This window comes from Pseudophryne corroboree, chromosome 2, assembly GCF_028390025.1.
Source record: "Pseudophryne corroboree isolate aPseCor3 chromosome 2, aPseCor3.hap2, whole genome shotgun sequence".
In the NCBI taxonomy this organism is placed as follows: Eukaryota; Metazoa; Chordata; class Amphibia; order Anura; family Myobatrachidae; genus Pseudophryne; species Pseudophryne corroboree.
This window is the reverse complement of record NC_086445.1, coordinates 135,002,672-135,028,453: the sequence shown is the minus strand read 5'-3', so window position 1 is coordinate 135,028,453 and position 25,782 is coordinate 135,002,672. Positions and strand designations below refer to the sequence as shown.

Genomic DNA, 25,782 nt, shown 5'->3' with positions numbered 1-25,782 from the left:
TCTCCTGCGGAGCCGCTATTCCCCATGGTCCTTTCAGGAACCCCAGCATCCACTAGGACGATAGAGAAATCCACATTAATTAATCTATTATCCCTGTGTTTAGTAGTGATAACCGATGTTAAATAACATGTCTATAATGTAGACCTTAATAAATAGGCCACTTATAACCCTTTCACACCAAAAAAACACGGTCCAACCTGGGCTATTGAACACAGTTTCAAGCCATAGGCTGGACCTGGGTAATTGCCAGCTTTGTTGGCGCTTGGAGATGACCAAGCACCAGTGGTTTGTATCTGCATATGCTTTTAGCGTGTCCCCATTGCAGACAACCAAGGTCAGTGCTGGGTTCGCCCCTAGTACCTACCAAGGTCGGATATTCGGGTAACACAACCTGGGAAGATCCTTGCACACAAAACTGGACCTAGGTTGCCACTTCAATAACCTGGGTTATAAATTTGGTGTGAAAGGGGTAATCCTAATCCAGTCCATGTGAAACATGAACATTTTGCTAATTTATAGTTAACATTTATATATTTCTATTTCCCCTTTCTCTCTTGACCTTCAGAGGGCTCCTGTAAGCACCAGGAAACTTAATCAGTTCTCCCTGACAGGGTAGGCATCTGCTATTTTGTGTTTATTCATGAGGTACAAGTGCTCAGTTTTGGCATCTTGTCAAGGAGCGTATTGAGAAGTCATCCTACTCGTCTAGAATATGAGCCGGCATATCTCTACCTATATTTATTCAACGGCAAGTCGTATAAACAATAAAACTCTGTTTACCTCAACATCATGAATATAGGCTCACCTCCATTAAACTAAGCTCTGAATGCCCAGCTGAAATATGCTTCTCGATAAATCACTCTGTAATGAGGTGATGGGTTATTACTTCTATAGTTTGGTCCATTTTTACTGGCTTACAATATATTTATTATCTAGTAAACAAACGTAAAATACACCTGGTCATTTTACACAAAATACAAAAATTTTGCTTCCATAAACTCCATCGTATTTATGTATAAAACAGTATACTGAGCCCACAGCGTGGAGCCACTTACTAAGCTGAGGTAAAGTGTGGGTACCATGAGACAGCAACAATTGAATTGTTTATCTTAATGTGATGTTAGCTTGACATTCACCAAACCCAAAATACAGATGAGGTGGAATGGGTGCTAGACATACACCTTCTGCCCTTTACCCTGTACTAGCCTAGATTGGAGGCAAATACTGTATAAATATATATATCTGACTCCCAGCAATCTCAATTTCGTCAGCACAGTGTCACCTTTTGGGCACTGGCCCGTCATTGCACCTGTGGGCTGCAATGTCCTAGGTGGGGGAGGGGGGGTTAGGGTATGCTGTATAGCGCCACTGTGTGTACATAGGGGGTAATTCTGAGTTGATCGCAGCAGGAACTTTGTTAGCAGTTGGGCAAAACCATGTGCACTGCAGTGGAGGTAGATATAACATGTGCAGAGAGAGATGGATTTGGGTGTGGTGTGTTCAATCTGCAATCTAAATTGCAGTGTAAAAATAAAGCAGCCAGTTTTTACCCTGCACAGAAACAAAATAACTGACCCAAATCTAACTTTCTCTGCACATGTTATATCTGCCTCCCCTGCAGTGCACATGGTTTTGCCCAACTGCTAACAAAGTTCCTGCTGCGATCAACTCAGAATTACCCCCATAGTGTGTAAGATATTTCCCGCTTATTCACATATAGGCCTCTTACTATATACTGTGTGTATATATATATAAATATATATATATATATACATACACTGCTCAAAAAAATAAAGGGAACACTAAAATAACACATCCTAGATCTGAATGAATGAAATATTCTTATTAAATACTTTGTTCTTTACATAGTTGAATGTGCTGATAACAAAATCACACAAAAATTATCAATGGAAATCAAATATATTAACCCATAGAGGTCTGGATTTGGAGTCACACTCAAAATTAAAGTGGAAAAACACACTACAGGCTGATCCAACTTTGATGTAATGTCCTTAAAACAAGTCAAAATGAGGCTCAGTAGTGTGTGTGGCCTCCACATGCCTGTATGACCTCCCTACAACGCCTGGGCATGCTCCTGATGAGGTGGCGGATGGTCTCCTGAGGGATCTCCTCCCAGATCTGGACTAAAGCATCCGCCAACTCCTGGACAGTCTGTGGTGCAACGTGGCGTTGGTGAATGGAGCGAGACATGATGTCCCAGATGTGCTCAATTGGATTCAGGTCTGGGGAACGGGCGGGCCAGTCCATAGCATCAATGCCTTCGTCTTGCAGGAACTGCTGACACACTCCAGCCACATGAGGTCTAGCATTGTCTTGCATTAGGAGGAACCCAGGGCCAACTGCACCAGCCATATGCCGGTCTGAGGATCTCATCTCAGTACCAAATGGCAGTCAGGCTACCTCTGGCGAGCACATGGAGGGCTGTGCGGCCCCCCAAAGAAATGCCACCCCACACCATTACTGACCCACTACCAAACCGGTCATGCTGGATGATGTTGCAGGCAGCAAAACGTTCTCCTTGGCATCTCCAGACTCTGTCACGTCTGTCACATGTGCTCAGTGAGAACCTGCTTTCATCTGTGAAGAGCACAGGGTGCCAGTGGCGAATTTGCCAATCTTGGTGTTCGCTGGCAAATGCCAAACGTCCTGCACGGTGTTGGGCTGTAAGCACAACCCCCACATGTGGACGACGGGCCCTCATACCACCCTTATGGAGTCTGTTTCTGATCATTTGAGTAGACACATGCACATTTGTGGCTTGCTGGAGGTCATTTTGCAGGGCTCTGGCAGTGCTCCTCCTGTTCCTCCTTGCACAAAGGCGGAGGTTTGCGGTCCTGCTGCTGGGTTGTTGCCCTCCTACGGCCTCCTCCACGTCTCCTGATGTACTGGCCTGTCTCCTGGTAGCACCTCCATGCTCTGGACACTACGCTGACAGACACAGCAAACCTTCTTGCCACAGCTCGCATTGATGTGCCATCCTGGATGAGCTGCACTACCTGAGCCACTTGTGTGGGTTGTAGACTCCGTCTTATGCTACCACTAGAGTGAAAGCACCGCCAGCTTTCAAAAGTGACCAAAACATCAGCCAGAAAGCATAGGAGCTGAGAAGTGGTCTGTGATCACCACCTGCAGAACAACTCCTTTATTGGGGGTGTCTTGCTAATTGCCTATAATTTCCACCTGTTGTCTATTCCAGTTGCACAACAGCATGTGAAATTGATTGTCAATCAGTGTTGCTTCCTAAGTGGACAGTTTGATTTCACAGAAGTGTGATTGACTTGGAGTTACATTGTGTTATTTAAGTATTCCCTTTATTTTTTTGAGCAGTGTATATATATATATATATATTTACTGTAACAGGAGTCTTGCTAGAATGTGCTCTGCTACAAAAATTCCACCAGCGACCAACTCCAGGCTTGTGCAAAAGCAACAAATTCCTCTTATTCAGGTAGCTCAAAAACAAAGATATACATAAACAAAGATCACTGTCTTTAGTATAAACTACTAGGGAGGTTAGGCCCTGCCTCACTCCCTCTTAATAAGGAACCCTTCAGGTCCCGGCATCCTGACACTAGTGGCCCTGCCCTCCGGATCCCACTGTCCAGGGACGTGCGGTGAGCTAAATAGCTCAGGAGGCACTGGCTAGCACCAGAGCCAGATTTACATGCAATATATGAGCCAAAACGTACATCTGGGCATTATACACAGGTGCAGCAGTATAAACTCCTGGAAATTTGGTGAGTTTTAATCAGAGATGTGCGGAAATGTTAGCCAGGTGAGGCACTGCCTCACCTGCCATAGACTTTTTACTCCAGAGTTTTGGCTATAAAAATTATTAGAATAACGCAAAGAAGATATTTCAAACATATTATTTGTATTTTTCATAAACTTTATACAGTCATAACTCTGGTACAAACGTTAGTATGAGAGGAAAGCCTCTGCCTCACCTGCCTCACCCCACCGCACGTCACTGCCACTGTCCCTAGCAGGCCTAACTGCCTTCAGGAGCCCTGACTCATGGGAGAGACTCTGCTTTAAAGCCAGCACCCAGGTGCTGGCTGATGAAGCAGGTTCTTGGGCTAAGAAGCCTATAAGACCTGGTCTGGGCCAAATGGATGGGAACCTGGTCCATCCACACTTCCCATCTACCCCCAGGACCCTGTGTATAGCTTACAGGTGGCAAAATACCTCTCCTGCAACAATAAATACATACATACATACATATACACACACACACACACACACACACACACACACACACACACACACACACACATTAATCCACTGCACTCACCATTCCCAGGTTTGGGGTGCAGAGTGGTATGTGACCACATTGTATAACTAAAAATCACCAAGCTCAGCACTCACCATAATTAGCTCACTCACTGTAACAAACGGGTGTGGATCCTTAGGTCGACAGTCGTTATGTCGACCACTATTGGTTGACATGCATTAGGTCGACATGGTCATTAGGTCGACATGAACAAGGTCGACATGTAAAAAGGTCGACATGAGTTTTTTTCCTTTTTTGGGTGCAGTTTTCTTTGTAAAGTGACGGGGGACCCCAATTAGTGCACCGTGTCCCCTCGCATGGCTCGCGCTTCGAGCAAGGTGCCTCGCTCCGCTACCACTGCACCCGGCACAGGTTACTATTCCCAATCGTAGTCCACGTGGATCGTAAAGTATGAAAAAGTTCAAAAATTGAAGAATTTTTCCATGTCAACCTTGTTCATGTTGACCTAATGACCATGTCGACCAATAGTGGTTGACGTAATGACTGTCGACCTAAGTGTGGTGGACCTAATGACCGTAACCCGTAACAAACAGTGGGGTTTTAGTTTATTGATGCATTTAAGCTTGGAACCCAACATCAAAGGACCCATTTCACCGCAAGTCCTACTCTATCACTCAGAATTATAAACCTGGTGACTCGTATCACATTGATATTAAACTAGAGGTGCACACTCATTACAACGATTTTAGGGAAAATGGAATGATTTAGAGTTAGACACATCTTACCGATAAATCGTTTGGAAAAGTGCATATCATTCAGTGTTCCTGCGCGATCCAATACGCTGTCCTGCTGCTGGTTAGACTCGTCCTCTGAGCTCCCCTCCTGCGGGGAAGATATGGTGTCATATCAATCGATTTTGACCAAATTGTTTGTGTTTTTTACATCTGATATATCTAATGATACATCTAACGATACATCGTCCGATCAGTCGTTCTGGTGTGTGGGCACCTTAAAGGTTTGCCAACTGCTATAAAGCTCTCCTGCCAACTGACTTATGGCTTTTAAAGGTGAGACAGTCACCAAGTATAGCTGCTGTATAACTCCTAGGAAAACACCTGACCCAGGTTAAAATAAATGAGCTTACACAGGAGTGCATGAGCGCGAATCGTGTCATTGCCCCGCCCCTTCTGCTGTATGTGACGGGATGCCGTGGGTCGTGGGTTTCGGTAAGCGCAGGGGGGGGGGGGGTGCGTCGTGGAGAAACGAGATGCGGGAGTGCGGGAGACTAGCCCACTTCCCCGAGGAACCGGGAACGCCGCCTGATTTTCGTATGTATGACTTTTTTTTTATTTTTATACATACATTAGCCAAGCCTAAACTGCTCTAGCACTAGGATAGGGATACCGTATTGTGGAGCTACGTACATGCTCAGAAGAAGTCCCCCATTCTGCACTTCTGAACAAGTGCGGAAGGATGTTGGGGATGGGGGGGGGGGTCGCTCAAAGGTTCCTGCCTGTGCGAATACAGAGCATGGGCCTCAGGTGGGTAGCAAAGTAACCTCTGTGCCCTTTAGTGCATGCACTATTCATTCTCTTTAAGTACAATACGTTATTACCAGGCAAAAAAAGAAGAAGAAACAGACAATAAAATAAGCACACGTTACAATACTATTTAGAAGATGCAGAAAATGAATACCAATATAAACACTTAAAAGAACAGAATATGATCTATGGCTTCAGCACATCACCTAGCAAGCAGAGTAAGCTGAAAGCAAAGCTAGACTGAAGTCATTTGGGGCATAATCATTATAAAATAAAGCAGTCAGGTCCAATCGTAGCCTTTGAGCAGTGAAGCCGGCACTATTAGCAGCTATGGGGAGTGCAGACTCCTTGATGTACTGTAGAGACAGCCTGCAAGACGTTTAATGGAAGCAATGCATGTGAGGTTATGTGAGGTTATCACTGTACCTTCAAGTACACTGTATGCTATTTTACAGTGCATTCATCTGCAAGAGAATAGAATTAATTTAATCAGGATTTTCTCATTTAACCCTATCCTGCTACATGGTAACGGTGAAGGGTTTGCAGTTTTGTAGAAATGAAGGGATAATGAATAGAACCCATAATAAGTGCAGGTGCCAGAGACCGTTCCCTAATCATATTCAAAAACTGCAGTCATCAGCGTCTCCTTACACTGTGGAACCAATCACCAAAACGCCTCGCGCTGACAGCAAGAAAAGGAATCTACAGTGTCAGAGGCAGGGCTGACAAGAGAAATCCTGGGCGCCGTTACAACAACTTCCTGGGCCTCCCGCCCCACCCTGGAGGGGGTGTGGCCACATCTATTTGGGGGTATGTCTAGCACATGAGAAGTACCCACTCACAGGAGCATGACATGCCTCCCAGCCAGTGCAGTAGAGAGCCTGGCTGGGCCCTGGTACTTTTCAGGGGGCATGGTCTAATCACAGGAGGCGTGGACCTGGACACCAACTGGGCCCCTCCATCAGACCTGGGCCCAGGTAATTTGTACCCTCTCCCCCCCTCTCTTGGCACCACTGGTCAGAGGCAAGTGCAAAACTTCTAGAAGGGGGTTTCCAAATGCTAGATTTAAAGATACTGTGGCCAGCCATGAAGGTGGCACAATAAGCACTTAACAAGCTACAGTCTGCCTCATACAAAGTGCGGTGTATGTAATACTTCAGGCACATACAGCATACCTCCCAAATGTCATTTGCCTCCCATACCTCCCAAATGAGCAGTGGTGAATACAGAGCCGGCCCTACCCAATATGATGCCCTAGGCAAGATTTTGGCTGGTGCCCCTTAGACTCTGACCCTGCACCCCTTTCCCAGCAGCATCACCCCTCACCCATAGCAGACCTTATTTTGGTTTTTCTAACCCCTGTAATTTAAATAAGAACAGTTTGCTCATTCGGCGCACAGCCCAAAAATGTATGTGTTCTTGCTGGGAAGGGGCATGGCCACACAATACTACCCCCAATTCAAATTATGCCACACAGTACTGCAACTTTGTTCGCAATTTATCATGCGATAGTGTCCCTTATTCACATTACATCACACAGTAGTACCACTTTACCTTATATACTTTACTCCTCACAGTAGTGCCCCTCATTCACATAACATCATACTGAATTGCTCCTTATTCACATTACACCACACCATATTGCTCTTTATTCTCATTACACCACGCCATATTGCTCCTTATTCACATTACGCCACACCATATTGCCCTTTATTCATATTAGACCACACAGTAGTGCCCTTTCTATATGTTACGCCACACAGTAGAGCACCTTATACACATAATGCCACACATTAGTAATGCATTTATACACATAATACCACACAGTAATGCCCCTTACACATATGACACACATTATTAATGTCCTTATAAACATAATGCGCCTTACACATTATGCCAACCCTTATTAATGCCCTTATACACATAATGTCACTTACACATATGCCGCACATTATTAATGCCCTTTTACATATAATGACACACATAATGTCCCTTACACATGTGCCGCACATTATTAATGCCCTTATACACATAATGACACACATAGTGCCCCTTACACATGTCACACATTATTAATGCCCTTATACACATAATGACACACAAAGTGCCCTTTACACATTTGCTGCACGTTATTAATGCATTTATACACATGAAACGCATAATGACCCTTACACATATGCTGAACACTATTGCACAACCAACCCACTCACACACACACAGCACTCACACGGCCGCTAACACTGTGACCTCTGCCTCTGCTTGGATACAGATGTGTCCTCATAAATCTTGCCTCCATACACCATGCAGCAGGAGATGCCTGGTGCGAGACAAATGGTAGCTCTGATAACGTCGGGTGACTATTTTTGATGAAAATGCATCTTATTTGCATTGCTATGTGGCTAGGATGCACAAGCAGCTTCTCCTGATGAAAATGGTATGTGGCATGCCTATATACTGTGTGTGACTGTGGCTGTATCTGCATACGAAATGCTACACACAGAATATAGGCATGCCGCATATCATTTTAATCAGCAGGAGCTGCTTATGCCCCTAGGCATACCAGATGCCCTAGGCAATTGCCTAGTTTGCCTATGCCTAGGGCCGGCTCTGGGTGAATAGAAGCTGTGCGCATGCGCACAGCTTCTATTCACGGAGACAAGAGGAACTGGGGGCATGGCCAACAGGTCACAGAGCGCTGGCCATGCCCCCATAGTGACGGAAAATGGGGACGTGGCTCGCGATCGCGACATTACCATGAAGCCATGCCCCTCTACTGAGACACACCCTCTTTTTCTGGACGGGCATGGCTACGCCGCGCTTGAGTCAGACTTCTTACCTCCAGAAAGTTGGGAGGTATGTATAAAGTACAGGACCAGCGGTCACAATAAGCCGTTAGATGCAGATGGGCACCATTCCACAAGTCCCCTGTTCTGCGAAACATTGGAGCATGTCCAGGAGTCTGGGGCAGCGGCAGCAGAACTAGCACGGGCCCATGTATACAAGGATCTCTTTATATACTGCATGTAAAACAATATTAATACTTAACACCATAGATGGTCTATATGCATTGTTTTGTAAACTCAGTCCTCAGGGACCCCAAACAGTGCATGTTTTCCAGATCTCCTAATTGGTGCACCAATGTATTCATTACTGGCGGATACATTTTAAATGATCCACATGTGGTGTTAGTTATTTGAATTGTGAAATCATGCACTGCAAAGCTGTCCCCACATCTGAATATTTCCATGTGACCGCTGGCATCCCATCGACCAGAATTGCATACCGAAGCCCTAATTTTAAGTGAGCATTTTTGGCTACCGGTTCATAATATTCACAACCCTACACAAAACTTATGCAAAGTACCATGTTTCACGTGTTTACTGTGATGCAGCTTCATTACAGTCCAAAATGTTGGGATAGGCTTTCAAATGGTTAAACAACAAAACTTGACTATAGGACAAGAGTCATAGGGCTGATGCCGAGTCTCATAGCCTTACTTCCACCCAGAAAAGGATGTGATTTTTCCAAGAGGGAGAATAGTTGTCGGTATCCCGGCGGTCGGTATCCCGGCATCGGTATGCTGAGTGCCGGGATCCCGACAGCCGATATATCGAGTGCCTCCCCTTGTGGATATTAGGAGGTATAGTCATCATGTTAATTATCGGGCGGCAACCAATAATTAACATTCTGCATAGAATATCTATTCATGGGAGGCAGAGGGTATGGCCAGCAGCTCACAGAAGGTGGCTTCACGTGAATGCCTGCGATCCGGAGCCATGTCCCTTTACCCAAGGCCACACCCCTTTTGGGGCGCGAACGCTCCTTTGGCATGCAGGAGAGTGACTGGGTCCCGACTTGGACCCTGACAATGTTGGGAGGTATGAGATAAGCAGTTGCTGACTATCAAAGTTTCCTTTAATGCATTTAATAGTCAAAATATCTATGTCTCCTTTCCTCCTATTGCTCTCTGAGAGGTTTGATAATGTTCATCACAATATCTCCTGAACCATAAGGCTGGACTGCCTTGCCAGTGTCAGTTGCAGAGCAGTCCATTATTCAAATAGGGGAGCGACACTCAGCGATGTTTGACAGTGTTTAAGGGTGATAGTTGGTAGGGTGGCTCCCCTATTTGAATAATGGACTGCTCTGCAACTGCCACTGGCAAGGAAGTCCAGGAACAGAGCATTGTGTCTTCCCCCCTCCACGACTTGATATCGCTAGCCTAGCACCATGCTTTCTTTATAGCTCCGGCTGGGTGGGCTGTCTTAACTCTCCTCTGTGAGGGTGGAATTATGTCACCCTTTTAACCCCTTTATGGGTGGAATTTTGAAAAACCCTACCTTAGTAGATGCCTACGTCACAAAAGCAAGCTCCTATCCAAATGTCAAGTTCCTAGTCCTTATGGTACAGGAGATTTTGTGATGAGTCAGTGGTATTTTCTTTTTATATATACAGGTTGAGTATCCCATATCCAAATATTCCAAAATACGGAATATTCTGAATTACGGAATTGTTTTGAATGAGAGTGAGATAGTGAAAACTTTGTTTTCTGATGCTCAATGTACACAAACTTTGTTAAATACACAAAGTTATTAAAAATATTGTATTAAACGACCTTCAGGCTATGTGTATAAGGTGTATATGAAACATAAATGAATTGTGTGAATGTACACACACTTTGTTTAATGCACAAAGTTACTAAAAATACTGGCTAAAATTACCTTCAAGCTGTGTGTATAAGGCGTATATGAAACATTAATGCGTTCTGTGCTTAGACTTGGGTCCCATCACCATGATATCTCATTATGGTATGCAATTATTCCAAAATACAGAAAAATCCGATATCCAAAATACTTCTGGTCCCAAGCATTTTGGATAAGGGATACTCAACCTGTATATAGATATCTGTCCACCACTTACCTATGTCACCTCATACTCTTCCTCATCCTCCTGCCTCCGCCATCTCTCTCACTGTCACTTCCTGCCCTCAGCTCCCCGTACACTGGCTTACTCCTTATGTCTTCCCCTTTCCCCTACAGATTGTATGCTCTTATGAGCAGGGTCCTCCTCTGCAATGTTCTCACTACTTACTGTACATCTCTTGAACACCAGTCTAACTCTGTAGCTGTGTTCAGAGTTATAGTGGTATATGTTCATTTGTTTTTGCTGTAGTGTACCTTTTTCTGTACTGTGCTGTCTTACCATAAACTGCCTTATTGTTTGACTATCTTATTATATGCCCTATTTACAGCGCTGTCGGCCACTTGTGGCGCCTTTATGAATAATGTTGAATAAAAATTATAACAATTATAATTTGCATGAACTGTCTATATCTAACACTTGCAGCCTTGTGTACAAGTGCAGATGGGATGTAGTTACGTCCCGACCACCGGTCACAATACCAACGCCGGAATTCCGCACCCTCCCCAGCCCAACAGTTGGCATGCGGACTATTCCCTTTTGTGGGTGTCCACGACATCCATAGAATGCGAATAGAACCTGTGCTGAGCCCGCTGTGTGGTGAGCGCATCGAGCCCGCAAGGGACTTCCTTGCGCTCCCCCCCCCCCCCCCATCGGCAAGCTAAGGAACAGGATCCCGGGGTCGGTATGGTCCCAGCCGCCGGTCTCCCCTTACCAACCCGTGCAGATAAATGCCTCATTCACATGAATCTTATTTTGGCTTATACATAATTTTTAAATACTTTCTCTACCAAACAATACAAGGTTTGGGGTATATGCAGCTATGAAATTGTAAAAATAATTTGCACGTTTACAAACGAATACCCTATATTCCAGCCAAGATTTCAAAGAAAAGGTGTCACTTGTAGAAATACCTGAAAATTTAAAAGCGGTTCAAAATTTGATCAACTTTCTTCAGTTAGACGTGTCAAAGTCAGAAAAATATCATGATGCACACTGCCATATTTGCACCTCATACGTGTCCCCGCTGCGCATGCGTACGCTCTCCCGTGCGTGCGCATACTCGCTGTTGCGTGCACCCGCAGGCGCACGGTATGCGCATTTACGGTAGAGTTTATGTGCGCCTAGCGTGCGACTCGATCGTTACATATTTTTTTCATATAATGTATTTTGTAGATTATGGTCCCTTTGATAGAATCTGAAAGTTTAGTTAATATAGCATGTTCACAGACAAAGAGATCCCTCTTTGTTTGATACGAAGGGTCAGACAGAGGTTATACAGTGGTGTTTAGTATCCATCGGAAGAGTATTTAATTAGCAATATTCCGGTGTTGGTTTGAAGCGGATTAATCGCTCGTGCGAATAGTTATGGACATAAGAAGTTTATGGACTTTTACTATATTTGCACTTTATTATCCATGCGGCGGGAAACCTAGTTTCCCACCCACCTGAGCAGTTGGAAATAGTCACAGCCCACCTGTATGAATCAACCTATGACCTTTTGTTATAATGCGAAGACGAATTCCTGTGTCCAATGAACAATAAGAATATAGGGACCATTGTATTGTATTGTGTGTAGGGTATAAAAGGACAAGCCGACCTGATCCAGCTCTCTATTCTCTTCAACGGTTCTCATCACTGATAATCGGGAGCTGGATATCCAGGAGGCGCATGCGATTGTTTCCCTTTGTGCGTAAGTTTCTCCGCAATCATATTGTCTTTATTGTTATTGTGAGCCATATCTCTCTCTCTCTCTCTTCTCCCCTTTTTCCCTCTCTTTTCCTCTTAAAGTGTTATTGTGCTGTTATTGTATTTCATGTGTAGTTATCTGGTTAGTTAGTCTATGTTATATTGGTAGTGTATGACTTGTATTGTATTATTCTTTTGCAAATAGAATGTTCATATAAGGTGTTAGAACCTAAGACCGGTATTTGTGTATTCATTATATTTCTAAGTATTCTCAGAGCGTCGGAGACGCTCGTACAGCTTTCAAGTTAAAAAGGTTACACTGTGTTACATTTACACCCTATCACTGCACCAAGGTTTACTGCATGAATACATTGTTTATGGTATAGTTATAAAGGTTTAACATTGTGAGCGTCAGCACCGCTTGTGATCTCCACGTGGTCCCGAGCGTCCGCTACGCTAATAGCATATCATTACGTTAGTCGGCAGCCTATAGCGTGCCTGCCTGTGCTCTCTTGGCCGTGAGCGAACGTGACGCTTGAGCGTCTCGACCACGGCTAAGCGATTGTTACGCAACGTGCGTACCCTTACGTTATTCCATACGCCAATAGCGTACTGTGTTCTTTGACCTTTTAAAAGGGTTTTAAGTAAGATAAATATTCGGCTTTATCAATTGGCGGCTCGTCCGTCCTTCACATATCTGCACTAGGTAATTTCAGCAGACATTATCCATCAGCAAAGGGCGGGAGGTCATATTCCTCGTCGTGCTGACCGGATAAGCGTCTGCTTCGCTTAGTGAAGGGTGCTGAAGGAATCCGGAACCGGAGGTAAGAACAATACGCTAGTGTCTTTTAAAACTGTTTATTTCTATCTTGCGTACGCACGCACGCATATATCTGCATTTCTTTTAATTCGTGTATTTTCATATCACTCTCCTGTTTGCCATTTCACAATTGTTAACGGGCTAAGAAAGATTTGTTGCTATCAGTAGTTAAAGAGTAAAGGTAATACATTTAAGGGGTAATTTGTAAAGCACCCACACAGCTTTGCCTAAAGATACAAGGAGAGATCTGTGTGGTGCTCGGTAGATGATCGAGGATCACCTACATTGATAAACGTGTTAATTGTGTTACGGTGGATATCTGCCTTGCATACACGTGTCTCTAACAAAAGGCTGAGACTCGCGTACGCAACCCAAAGGCCGACGCACGCAGCGTATATTACGCAACGGAGCGTCCGGGTACGCCCACGTAACTCAAATCACACGATAGTGTTATTTTAACAGGCGAAAAGGTGGCAACGCGATAAATAGCGCAAGTCGATTTTAGTGTCCGAAATTTAAGCTAATAGATCCTTCTCCAATTTACGACTCATCTGGTCTAAAGGAAAGAAATTTCTGCGCAGAAATAGAAACAAAAGTAAAGTGTACATGTGGTGAGTGAGTGTTTGCATATATAAGTTTCTACAATTTTTGGTTTGAACCACAAGAAGTCGAGTTCTCGTGAGGTACATACATGTAAGTGACGTGCATGGTGGCTGGGGAGGCATCCCTTGTTAAACATAAAATTTGAGCATTAGAGTATAGCAGACCAGGAGGTCTACTGTAGCACAGACCAGGAGGTCCAGGTACAGCAGACAAGGAAGTCCGCTATAAATAGAGAAAAAAAAGCACAACCCAGGGGGTTGGTGCAGAACCCATATAGGCCATTAAAGCTCTGGCTGAAGGAATTTGCAGCCGTAATTTTCGATTCCACTGGTTGCTCCGTACATAAGATTAGTTGCTTATGTGCAGAACGATTGTACCGCACGTAATTGTGTGCATTAGTTAGTAACCTGACCAGTCCATTTGTGTACGAAAGGGGTCATAAACGCTATTTGTACACTCTAACGTGATTTGTGTAATTTTTTTTATTTTAAGGGAGGTTCGCTGGTCACTCAGGAACTATCCAGCAACCAATAGTTACTGGAAAGAGTAAGTGCTCTTCGGATCACCCTCACATGTTCCAGTAAATAGCGGTTCAGGTCGCAGGGGCCCCGGGTCGAGTACGCCAGCGCTAAGGCAGTGTGTGGGCGTATTGGTCGGCGTGGGCGAGTGAGTGGGGTACTCGGTAAACCGCCACCGTCGGCCTATCTCGAACATCTTGGTTTTTGTAAGGGTTCGCTGAAGACCCTGATTAAAGTCAGAGGTAGTGAAAGCAACACCTGCAAGTTATGGGGGCCAGTTGTTCAGGTAGGGGGCGATCAACCTCGGTTCGGGTTGATTCAGTAAACCGACCAATCGGGTCGGCAAGGTATGTAATGTGTGAAAAATACGGTTCTCACACAGAGGTTTTATGTGATGAATGGGAAAGAATGACTGTACATGACAGGGAGAAGTTCCCAAGAGTAGGCAGCTTTAGCCCAGATGTGTTACTAAATCTAAGGAGAAGGATATGTCTCATTAAATCAGCAAAGAGACGGATCAAACATTATGATTATTTACAGTTATGGCAACAGGAGGGTGAAATTCAGAGAGGATTGGCTCAGGCGGCGGGATCCAACCCTATCAGGAAACTGATAGCCACGGCACCACCGCCACCATATATATCAGGAGAGAAGTTGGTTGCGGAGAATGACGCACTAGTGTGTAATAAACAGGCACTTAGTAGCTGTATAAATGATAAGGATAATGTAACTAAAATAATCAATGCAAATATTAACCCGTGCAAGTTGTACCCTGTTTTAAACTTTCCCCAGGAGTGTGATCAAGGGGACGAATCGACAACAATATCGGCGCTCTCTCTAGCAGCCACCATATCAGAAACAGCAGTAGGCACGTCCCAACCCCCGAGATTAGTATCAAAAGCCCCTAGCGGAGGGACAGGTGAGGTCGTATCAACGGGTAAGTACGGCACCATACACTATGCTGAAACCATTTCACCACAAGCTGTAGAATCTATTCAGAATGATGTAAGTAGACTTAACCCCGTTAGGGTAATAGCAGTGCCAAATGGGAAAACGGACACTTCAGGAGTCACTCCTGTCAGAAACATTGCCATGCACTGCCCATTTTCCCGAATGGAATTAAGAGCAATAGTGTCTGAATTCCCTGACCCTAGAAAAGATCTAGTTGCTAGCCAGAAATACATTAGAGACCTAGGGAATACGGTAGAGCCCAATAACAAAGACTGGCAGATATTGCTGAGGGCATGTTTACCCTCCAATGTCGACTCAGCACAATTTTTAGCTGACTGTAAATTAGATGAGGATGTACCCCTTACGAATGTGTACAACCAAGACAATGTAAAGAGAATAAATTTACAGTTAAAAGAGTATTTTCCAGCTGTAGTTAAATGGAACAAGATTTTCTCCATAAAACAAAAAGAGGCAGAAACAGCTGCTGACTATTTTCACAGGGCATTACAGGAAATGGCTAAGTATACAGGCATAGAAGACATCAAGACAAATGTAAATCATAGAGAAGTAGCAGTATCTGTGTTAATGGATGGATTAAAGGAGGTATTGAAGGCTAGGGTACAGACCACGCAACCATGTTGGCGAGGTCTGTCGGTGGCTACTTTAAGAGAGGCCGCCCTTGATCACGATCGGAATATAACTAAACACAGGGAGTTACAAAGTGATAAATTAATGACCGTAAGTATACAGGCCCTGACTACAAGGCAACCTTTGTATAAATCTCCAAACCCTGTGGGTAAGTCAAATGTGGTAACCTGTTATTTCTGTCATAGAGAGGGACACTTTGCACGAGACTGTAGAGTGAAAAACACACATATATCATATCAACCCCCTAGACAACGACATGACACACGAAATTGGGATCAGGGACCGCAGAGACGGAGTCATGAGCCACATGCAGGGGAAACAAAAAGGTATCCCCCAAAAAGAGACTGGCAAGTCTCGGGTAGTTCCCATTTACCCCCTTCTCAAGTAGTTGCTGCCAGCGCGATTCAGGGAGGTCACCATACCCGATAGGGGTGTGGCCATACCTGTAATCTGCAGCCAGTGAAATTGATTGCAAGCCTTGGAAGTGAACCCGAGGTCACAATTGATGTAGCTGGTAAATCATTAAATTTCCTTGTAGATACGGGGGCGGCCAAATCAGTGATAAATTCGACAGTGGGCATGAGAACCACTGGTAAGACAATTCCAGCCATGGGAGTAACGGGAGTAGTCCAGCACTACCCTGTTAGCAAACCAGCAGAGATTACAATAGGGCCTTTGCATACCAAGCATTCCTTTTTGCTGGCGGCATCGGCACCGACTAATCTCCTGGGAAGAGATTTATTGTATAAAATGGGGTGCGTCATTTATTGCACTCCTGAAGGTGTATTTTTAGACATACCTGAGAATCACGCTCAGGAAGTGCGAGACATGCTAGACTCCCCATCAAAATTAATGTCCCACACAGTTATATTAAATAGGAATCCATCCCAGGTAGAAGAAATGACATCCCAAATACCAGAGTCACTGTGGACTAAAGATGGACAAGACACTGGATTAATGGCAAACGTAGCTCCAGTAGTTGTGCAAGTAAAAGATGGTAGGATAGCTCCAAAAATCCCACAATACCCTCTGAAGCCAGAGGTGGAGTTAGGAATTTACCCAGTAATAGAGCGCTTGCTACAACAGGGCATTCTGGTAAGAACATCCAGCACTGCCAATAGTCCCATTTTCCCTGTGAAAAAGAGTGGGGGGAGGGGTTACAGGCTAGTGCAGGATCTAAGGGGGATTAACAAAATAGTTGAGAGTCAATTCCCCGTAGTGCCAAATCCAGCTGTCATCCTTATGCAGATCCCTCCCACTGCGAAATTTTTCACTGTTATTGACCTCTGCTCCGCTTTCTTCTCGCTACCTCTGCACCCTGACAGCCAATATTTGTTTGCATTCACATACAGAGGAGTCCAATACACATGGACTCGATTACCACAAGGTTTCATAGACAGTCCAAGTATATTTTCCCAGGCTTTGCATGATTGTTTACAGTCTTTCCAACCAGAGAGTGGATCAATATTGATACAGTACGTGGATGATTTACTACTGTGTTCAGATTCATTGGAAGCGTCCCTGAAGGATACGAAACAGCTCCTGTTTCATCTTTCAGACACAGGACACAAGGTTTCCAAAGACAAGTTGCAATTATGCCAAACTAAAGTAAAATATTTAGGACACTGTCTAACACAAGGACTGAGACACCTGACCGCTGATAGAATCCAAGCAATTAGAGACATGACTCTGCCACAAACACAACAACAGATCAGAACGTTTTTAGGAATGTGTGGGTATTGCCGTAACTGGATCCCAGGATTTTCCATTCTAGCACTATCTTTGCAGGAGATGGTCTCATCAAACAAACCTGATCGGATTTCGCATACAGACGAATCCGAGATGGCATTTGAGAGACTTAAACAGTGCCTAACGCAGGCGCCAGCATTAGGTATGCCAGACTATGGGAAACCCTTTGAACTGTACGGAACAGAAAGTGCTGGTTGCGCGGCAGGCGTCCTAACCCAGAAGCACGGTGATGCCAGCAGGCCGGTAGCATACTACAGCGCTCAGCTAGATACGGTAGCGCGATCCCTCCCCACATGCTTGCGAAGCGTTGCTGCGATAGCATTGCTAGTAACGAAAAGCGAAGATGTAGTGCTAGGTCACAACCTCACAATTCATAGACCACATGCAGTGTCAGCCTTGCTAAATTCTGCCCAAACCAGGCACGTCTCATCAGCGCGCTTTACAAGATGGGAATTGGCATTAATGGCCCCCGTAAACATCACCATAAGGAGATGCAGTGCATTAAATCCTGCAACATATCTCCCAGGTGTGCCTGGACAGGCACAAAGGGTGGAGGACGAGAGTGATGGGGAAGGAGGATTTAATACAAGGGATGACACACATGATTGTATGGAATATTTGACCCAAAATTTCACAGCAAGGCCTGACATCAGTGACAACCCACTGGAAGATGTAGATTTCACTTTCTACACTGACGGTAGTTGTCACAGACAGACGGACTCGGGAGACTTGTGTACTGGATACGCAGTCGTAGATGACCAAGGCACCATAGAAGCAGAACCGCTAGGCCCACCTCACTCAGCCCAGGTTGCTGAACTGGTTGCCCTAACCAGAGCATGTGAATTGGCTAAGGGAAAGTCAGCCAATATCTACACCGATTCTAGATACGCCTTCGGGGTAGTCCATGATTTCGGAGCCCTATGGCGCCTCAGAAATTTCATGACGGCAGCTGGTACACCGGTAGCGCATGCAGCCCACATCAAAAGGCTTCTAACAGCGATACAGGAACCCGACAGAATGGCTGTTATCAAGTGTAAAGCACACACATATAGCCAGGACCCAGTATCACTTGGTAACAGCCGAGCAGACGAAGCTTCTAAGTTAGCAGCTGGTACCCCCAGACAGACAGACACCACACAATTGATGGCATTCAATACCATCAACACACAGAAGTTGTGTGAAATGCAAAATTTGTGTTCCACACAGGAAAAGGCAGTTTGGAGGTCAAAAGGATATGGCCAGGAGTCCTCAGGACTCTGGACAGATGGACAGGGTAAACCAGTGGCACCCAGAGCATACCTTCCATGTTTAGCTGAAGCAGCACATGGGCTGACTCATCTGGGCAAGGAGGGAATGTGCAAGTTGGTAAGAGCATATTGGTGCGCCCCAGGATTCTCATCCCATGCAGGTAAGAGAGCAATGTCATGCCTTACCTGCTTGAGGAAGAACATCGGAAAGGCAATACCAACAGAACCATCCCATATCCCACCTACAAGCGGCCCTTTTCAGGTAATACAGATTGATTTTATACAATTACCCCCTTGTCGAAATTTGAAATATGTACTTGTTTGTATAGATGTGTTCTCAAATTGGGTCGAAGCATTTCCGGCGGCCACAAATACCGCTATGTTTACTGCTAAGAAAATTGTGCAGGAATTTGTGTGTAGATATGGTATCCCTAGAATAATTGAAAGTGATAGGGGTACCCATTTTACAGGTGATGTCTTTCGAGGAATGTGTAAGTTGATGGGAATTGATAGTAAGCTGCACACACCATATCGCCCCCAGGCGAGTGCGAAGGTGGAAAGAGTGAACAGCACTATTAAAAATAAATTGAGCAAAGTTATGGCAGAAACAGGATTAACATGGTCAGAAGCTTTACCCATTGTACTATACAGCATCAGAACCACTCCCAGGTCCCCTCTTAATCTGTCCCCCTTTGAAATTCTGTTTGGTCGACAACCGCATGTTATGATTAACCCTCAGGATGATTTGAAGTGTAACAATGAAGTGACTGTAAAATACCTGGTTAACATGAGTAAACAGCTAAGGAATCAAAATGACAATCTGAAGTTAGTGATTCCTGATTTGCCAGATAGTAATTGTCATGACATTGAACCTGGGGATTATGTAATGATACGGAATTTTCTACGCTCAGGTTGCCTTATTGACAGATGGGAAGGACCATACCAAGTCTTATTGATTAGCACGACAGCATTAAAGGTTGCCGAGAGAGAGACTTGGGTCCATTCGTCCCATTGTAAGAAGGTTGCTGATCCAGAGAGGTCCCGTGATAAAGAACAGACGGTAGAGGTAGTTGTATCACTGGAGTGTCTGTTTCAGGAGGACTGAAACGGCACCTGAGCATTGAGAAAATAAGATCGGAGGCAGTTGTCGATCCCCTGTTCCCTTTTATTGTTTTTCTCCACTTCCCATCCCATCTCCCTCAAGTATTTCTTTCCCCCTTCTCATTCTTCTCCATTTCCTCCTATAAGATGGACTTGCCCCAAGAGACTGTGATCCGGATTTTCCTGTTGACCATGATGTTGACCAGAGCAGTCTGTTCCGGCGAGAGTACCATGGAGGTCGAGAGAGGTTCTGGAATGGGTTCTGATGACAAAGATGGAGGCGTAGTTTTCCAAGAACAACATAATCAACAAGCAAAGGCGAGTATCAGAAAACGATCCGATAGCATTGACAATAGAAGAAATTGTGAAGGATTGTTAGCTGAAGAGAACTGTATCTGTAGACTCTGTGACAGTGTAGTTGAGGATGGGTGTATCAAGAAATGCCAATCCAGTTTTAATATCCACATGGACCGGCATCCATTGAGTGACTATCACTCCTTAGTGGGTAAAGTGTTAAATCAGACAGATTGTTGGGTATGCTCTCAAGTACCTCAAGGCCATAGCAAATCAGGCTTAGTGCCCTACCCTCTAACTATAGGGGAGGTACTTGAGCTAAGTGGTGGGAGGCCGGTGGACAGGAGGTTTAATATCTCCAGTCCTCCTAGTTTGAAGCTCCACCAATATCATGTGGATAGATCCCTAGTATGTTTTAACATTTCCAATCCCCGAAAGCCGGGAAATTGGGAAGTGTCATGGAATAACCAAACCATGACCTTTTCATACAGAGCCGATAGAATGCCAACAGATACAGAACTTATACGCCACATAGCTGGTAGTGGAAAATATTTCCGATATAGGTATACCCTAGGAAGTAGGTCCATGAGAGTTGGAGAGGTATCACCAGGATACTGTGCACATATCATACAAACTGATACGTGTAGTAAACAGATGGGAGAATTAGGGTTAGGAAATTTCATATGGAAAATGTGTAATATGGTTATGTCCTACTCCGTCCCATATGTTCTCCCCGATGATGCATATTTCATATGCGGGAGGAAGGCGTATAAGTGGCTTGCCCCAAACTCTGAAGGATTGTGTTATATTGGAAAAGTACTGCCTGAGGTAATGACCGTATCACATACTAAAATGAAAGATATTCACCGCAGTGCCCAAGCTCCTTATACTCACACTCATTACGAACACATCGTTAAACGGCACCTGATAGAGAGAACAGAGCATCCGGCCTCTGACCTGATCAGTGAATCCACCGGGATTCAATTCCTAATCGCGTTAGATATCACTCGCACCGCCAGAGGAGTGATAAATTATAAATATATATCTGCGCTTGCAAATTTATTAGACAATATCACTGAAATGTATGATGACACATTCAGGTATACTGGAAGGGAGCTCCAAGCTTATAAAACAAAACTGGTTCAGCGTAGGATGATTCTCAATTATCTCACAGCTGTGACGGGTGGGTATTGTGTCACCCTAGCAACTCAGTATGGAATAAAGTGCTGCACGTATATCACAAACAGCACAGAGGACCCGGTCGAGGTCATAGACAAAAAGATGGACGACATTCTCCAATTAAAATGGGAGTTCCGAAGGAAACATAATCTCACCCTGGCCGCTGTGGGTAATGAGCTGACCAGTTGGGTGTCATGGTTGAACCCGCGAAATTGGTTCTCTGGTTTAGGAGAATGGACTCAAGGTATTATCATGGATATAGGGAAATTCCTTTTGTGTGTTCTGGGTGTCATCATATTGGTCGGTCTGATATTTAGATGCATTCGGATTTTAACAAGGTGTAAACGTAGCGCCCGAGTGATGAGTTTAAGGAGTGAAGATACTGTAATAACAACGACTGATTTGATTTACGACCCAACGATAGAGACACTGTTGTGATGAAAATGCGATTCTACGGTCCGTTTCTTTCACCCGTTTCTCCTTTGTTTTTTCTCCAAGGTAAAAAGACCCACTTGGAAGAGGAATTTGATGACCTTGTATACAGACAACAGATGGACTAAAGAAGAAGTTTGACAACCTGGTACACAGACAAACAGATGGACTATGCCATAGACCCCCAGTTTCCCTCGAAATTTTAAATTTACGCTAGCCCAACTTTTTTTGTAAGTCTATGGACATTGACAAGGCTTTTTGCATACCGTTAATAGCAAAAGCCCAAAGGAGACTTCAGACAAGACTTCAGACAAGACTTCAGACAAGACTTAAACCAACAAATGCATATTAACCTCACATAGAATACCACTGCATTTACCATAATTGTTTCTTATCTTCATCTCTACAACCTTCAGGTAATGACACACATAATCGATAGGGAATACAGGCACAGATATCAGCAATCACATACCCCCCATTCATGTATCATCAACTAAAATGTGCTCCCCCATTTTGTTGCAACCAAAAGCCGAAGAGAGCTCGGTAAAGTTTGACAGCCTATCCACAGACCCGTACCACGGGATAAGAAGGAATTCAAATGTATACTTCGCAATACCTCGAAGCTTGATTTAAAACACGTACGGCACGATGATACATGACCCTCCAAACATGAACTCATACACACATGCTTCTGCTATCTCACTAGGTCATACCCTTTTCTCACCTTCTCCTCTCCTCCCCTACCCAACCATAGAAATATTTACACATGACATATATATATTTTTCTCGTTTTGAAATGTTTTAGAAAGTGGCAGTTATTGGTGACTGCCAAAGGGTGGACTGTCAAAGTCAGAAAAATATCATGATGCACACTGCCATATTTGCACCTCATACGTGTCCCCGCTGCGCATGCGTACGCTCTCCCGTGCGTGCGCATACTCGCTGTTGCGTGCACCCGCAGGCGCACGGTATGCGCATTTACGGTAGAGTTTATGTGCGCCTAGCGTGCGACTCGATCGTTACATATTTTTTTCATATAATGTATTTTGTAGATTATGGTCCCTTTGATAGAATCTGAAAGTTTAGTTAATATAGCATGTTCACAGACAAAGAGATCCCTCTTTGTTTGATACGAAGGGTCAGACAGAGGTTATACAGTGGTGTTTAGTATCCATCGGAAGAGTATTTAATTAGCAATATTCCGGTGTTGGTTTGAAGCGGATTAATCGCTCGTGCGAATAGTTATGGACATAAGAAGTTTATGGACTTTTACTATATTTGCACTTTATTATCCATGCGGCGGGAAACCTAGTTTCCCACCCACCTGAGCAGTTGGAAATAGTCACAGCCCACCTGTATGAATCAACCTATGACCTTTTGTTATAATGCAAAGACGAATTCCTGTGTCCAATGAACAATAAGAATATAGGGACCATTGTATTGTATTGTGTGTAGGGTATAAAAGGACAAGCCGACCTGATCCAGCTCTCTATTCTCTTCAACGGTTCTCATCACTGATAATCGGGAGCTGGATATCCAGGAGGCGCATGCGATTGTTTCCCTTTGTGCGTAAGTTTCTCCGCAATCATATTGTCTTTATTGTTATTGTGAGCCATATCTCTCTCTCTCTCTCTTCTCCCCTTTTTCCCTCTCTTTTCCTCTTAAAGTGTTATTGTGCGGTTATTGTATTTCATGTGTAGTTATCTGGTTAGTTAGTCTATGTTATATTGGTAGTGTATGACTTGTATTGTATTATTCTTTTGCAAATAGAACGTTCATATAAGGTGTTAGAACCTAAGACCGGTATTTGTGTATTCATTATATTTCTAAGTATTCTCAGAGCGTCGGAGACGCTCGTACAGCTTTCAAGTTAAAAAGGTTACACTGTGTTACATTTACACCCTATCACTGCACCAAGGTTTACTGCATGAATACATTGTTTATGGTATAGTTATAAAGGTTTAACATTGTGAGCGTCAGCACCGCTTGTGATCTCCACGTGGTCCCGAGCGTCCGCTACGCTAATAGCATATCATTACGTTAGTCGGCAGCCTATAGCGTGCCTGCCTGTGCTCTCTTGGCCGTGAGCGAACGTGACGCTTGAGCGTCTCGACCACGGCTAAGCGATTGTTACGCAACGTGCGTACCCTTACGTTATTCCATACGCCAATAGCGTACTGTGTTCTTTGACCTTTTAAAAGGGTTTTAAGTAAGATAAATATTCGGCTTTATCAGACGCCACGAGCACGTTCCCAGTACAAGTAACAATAAACCCTGACTTGAATGTGGGGTTTTGAAATTTGCAGCTCTTGTGGTTTATGCCTAAGGCTCATTGTATTTGTTTGCTGTTCTTATTCAAGGTGTTGGTTAAAAGTGTATTATTTACACATTATTTATATAATATTTGAACAGGTAATATTGTTCAAATTCAAGGTTCACTGAAAAAACTATTAAAAACCACTAAAATGTGTCAGTTTAAACTTGATCATGCCAAGTCTCATTTCAATTAAGTCATACTGGTTGCCCCCTTTGGGACTCTTCCAGATGGAAAAAGTTGGCAAATATGAATTAAATTCTACTCCACTGATCACTCTAAGGCAGTGATTTTCAACCTTTTTTTTACTCGCGGCACACCGAACAATATTTTAAAAGTGCCAAGGCATACCATCAGTTCCCCACAGAAAAAAACTAAACACACACATTGGCCCTCACAATAAAAAAAGAATAGAAAAAAAAACATCCACACATACACTGGCCTACACAGAAAAAACAATCACATTGCTCCCCACATGAATTATTCACATTGTTCCCCCCATAAATCCTTATTCTCCCCACATAAATTCTATTGAAATCCTATTGTTCCCCACAGGAGAAATAAAATAACAAATACTATCAGCTGTCCTCCTCCCTGTCCCTCAGTGGCGGGGGTTGTTCATAGTGGAGTTCTGCGAATACTGAGCAGCAGGCGGTCGGGCAGGTGTGGATGTGGGTGGGCAAGGAAAGCTGTGTATGCAGGCGGGAACTGGAAGATGTTTATGCAGGCGGGTGGGCTGGGTGGGTGGTGAGAAGCGGCGGCCGTGACCTATGATATCACATCGTTTTCAAGGCATAGGTCACGGCCGGAGCACGACTGATCCTCTAAGAAGAGCCCGGGCCAACAGTTCACTCTGAAGGTGCAGTAAACTGCTCTGGCTCCGCGGCACACCTTGCAACTGGTCACGGCACACTAGTGTGCCACGGCACACTGGTTGAAAAAGCCTGCTCTAAGGGGTCATTCCAGGTGAGAGTTGGCTTGTATGAGCCGTTGTCATGGCAAATTTGCACTGTGATTTGCATTTGCAATCCAATTCCAAACTTGCATTGCTTTTTCAGAGGGTTTTTATTTGGTGCACTTTTGAGGGTGTGAAAAGATAGGGAAAATCATTAATTTAAGGCAAAAGGGTCAGCACTTGCTTCACAACCCTTTGGACACCCCCCAAATTACTATTTAGGCACTTGGAAATTTTCAATTAGCTTAATCAGACTAATTATCACCTGTCATTTAAGGAGTTTTAAAAAAAATTACCTCAAATTATCCCAAAATCAACCTTTTTCTGAGATTATGCACCCCAACAACAAAATATTGCTTTTCATTTTTTTTATGTAACATTGCTTCAAATTACCCCAAAAGCACCTTTTTTCTACTTTTTTTTTCATTTTTCATTGAATTTGTTTGTAATTAAAAGAAAATTAGTAAGCTTTTTATATTTTTTACTGTTTTATTTTTATTTAAAAAAAAAAAAAGCACAAATCAGCCATTTGACTCTTTTTAGGAGCTTCCAGCACTTTCCTTTAT

General features: G+C 44.0%; 1 protein-coding gene across 6 annotated transcripts in view; it reads right to left on the bottom strand.

The window, feature by feature from the left end:
- Positions 1-25,782, bottom strand: part of MTUS2 (microtubule associated scaffold protein 2) — a 1,049,445-nt gene that overhangs the window by 761,996 nt on the left and 261,667 nt on the right. For 5 of the 6 annotated variants that reach the window (XM_063951742.1, XM_063951738.1, XM_063951741.1 and 2 more), the window contains one exon: positions 5,041-5,137. The exons of the other annotated variant lie outside the window; for it this stretch is intronic. The gene's annotated coding sequence lies outside the window, so the exon portion shown is untranslated. The remainder of the gene's footprint in view (positions 1-5,040; positions 5,138-25,782) is intronic. 6 annotated transcript variants of the gene reach the window in all.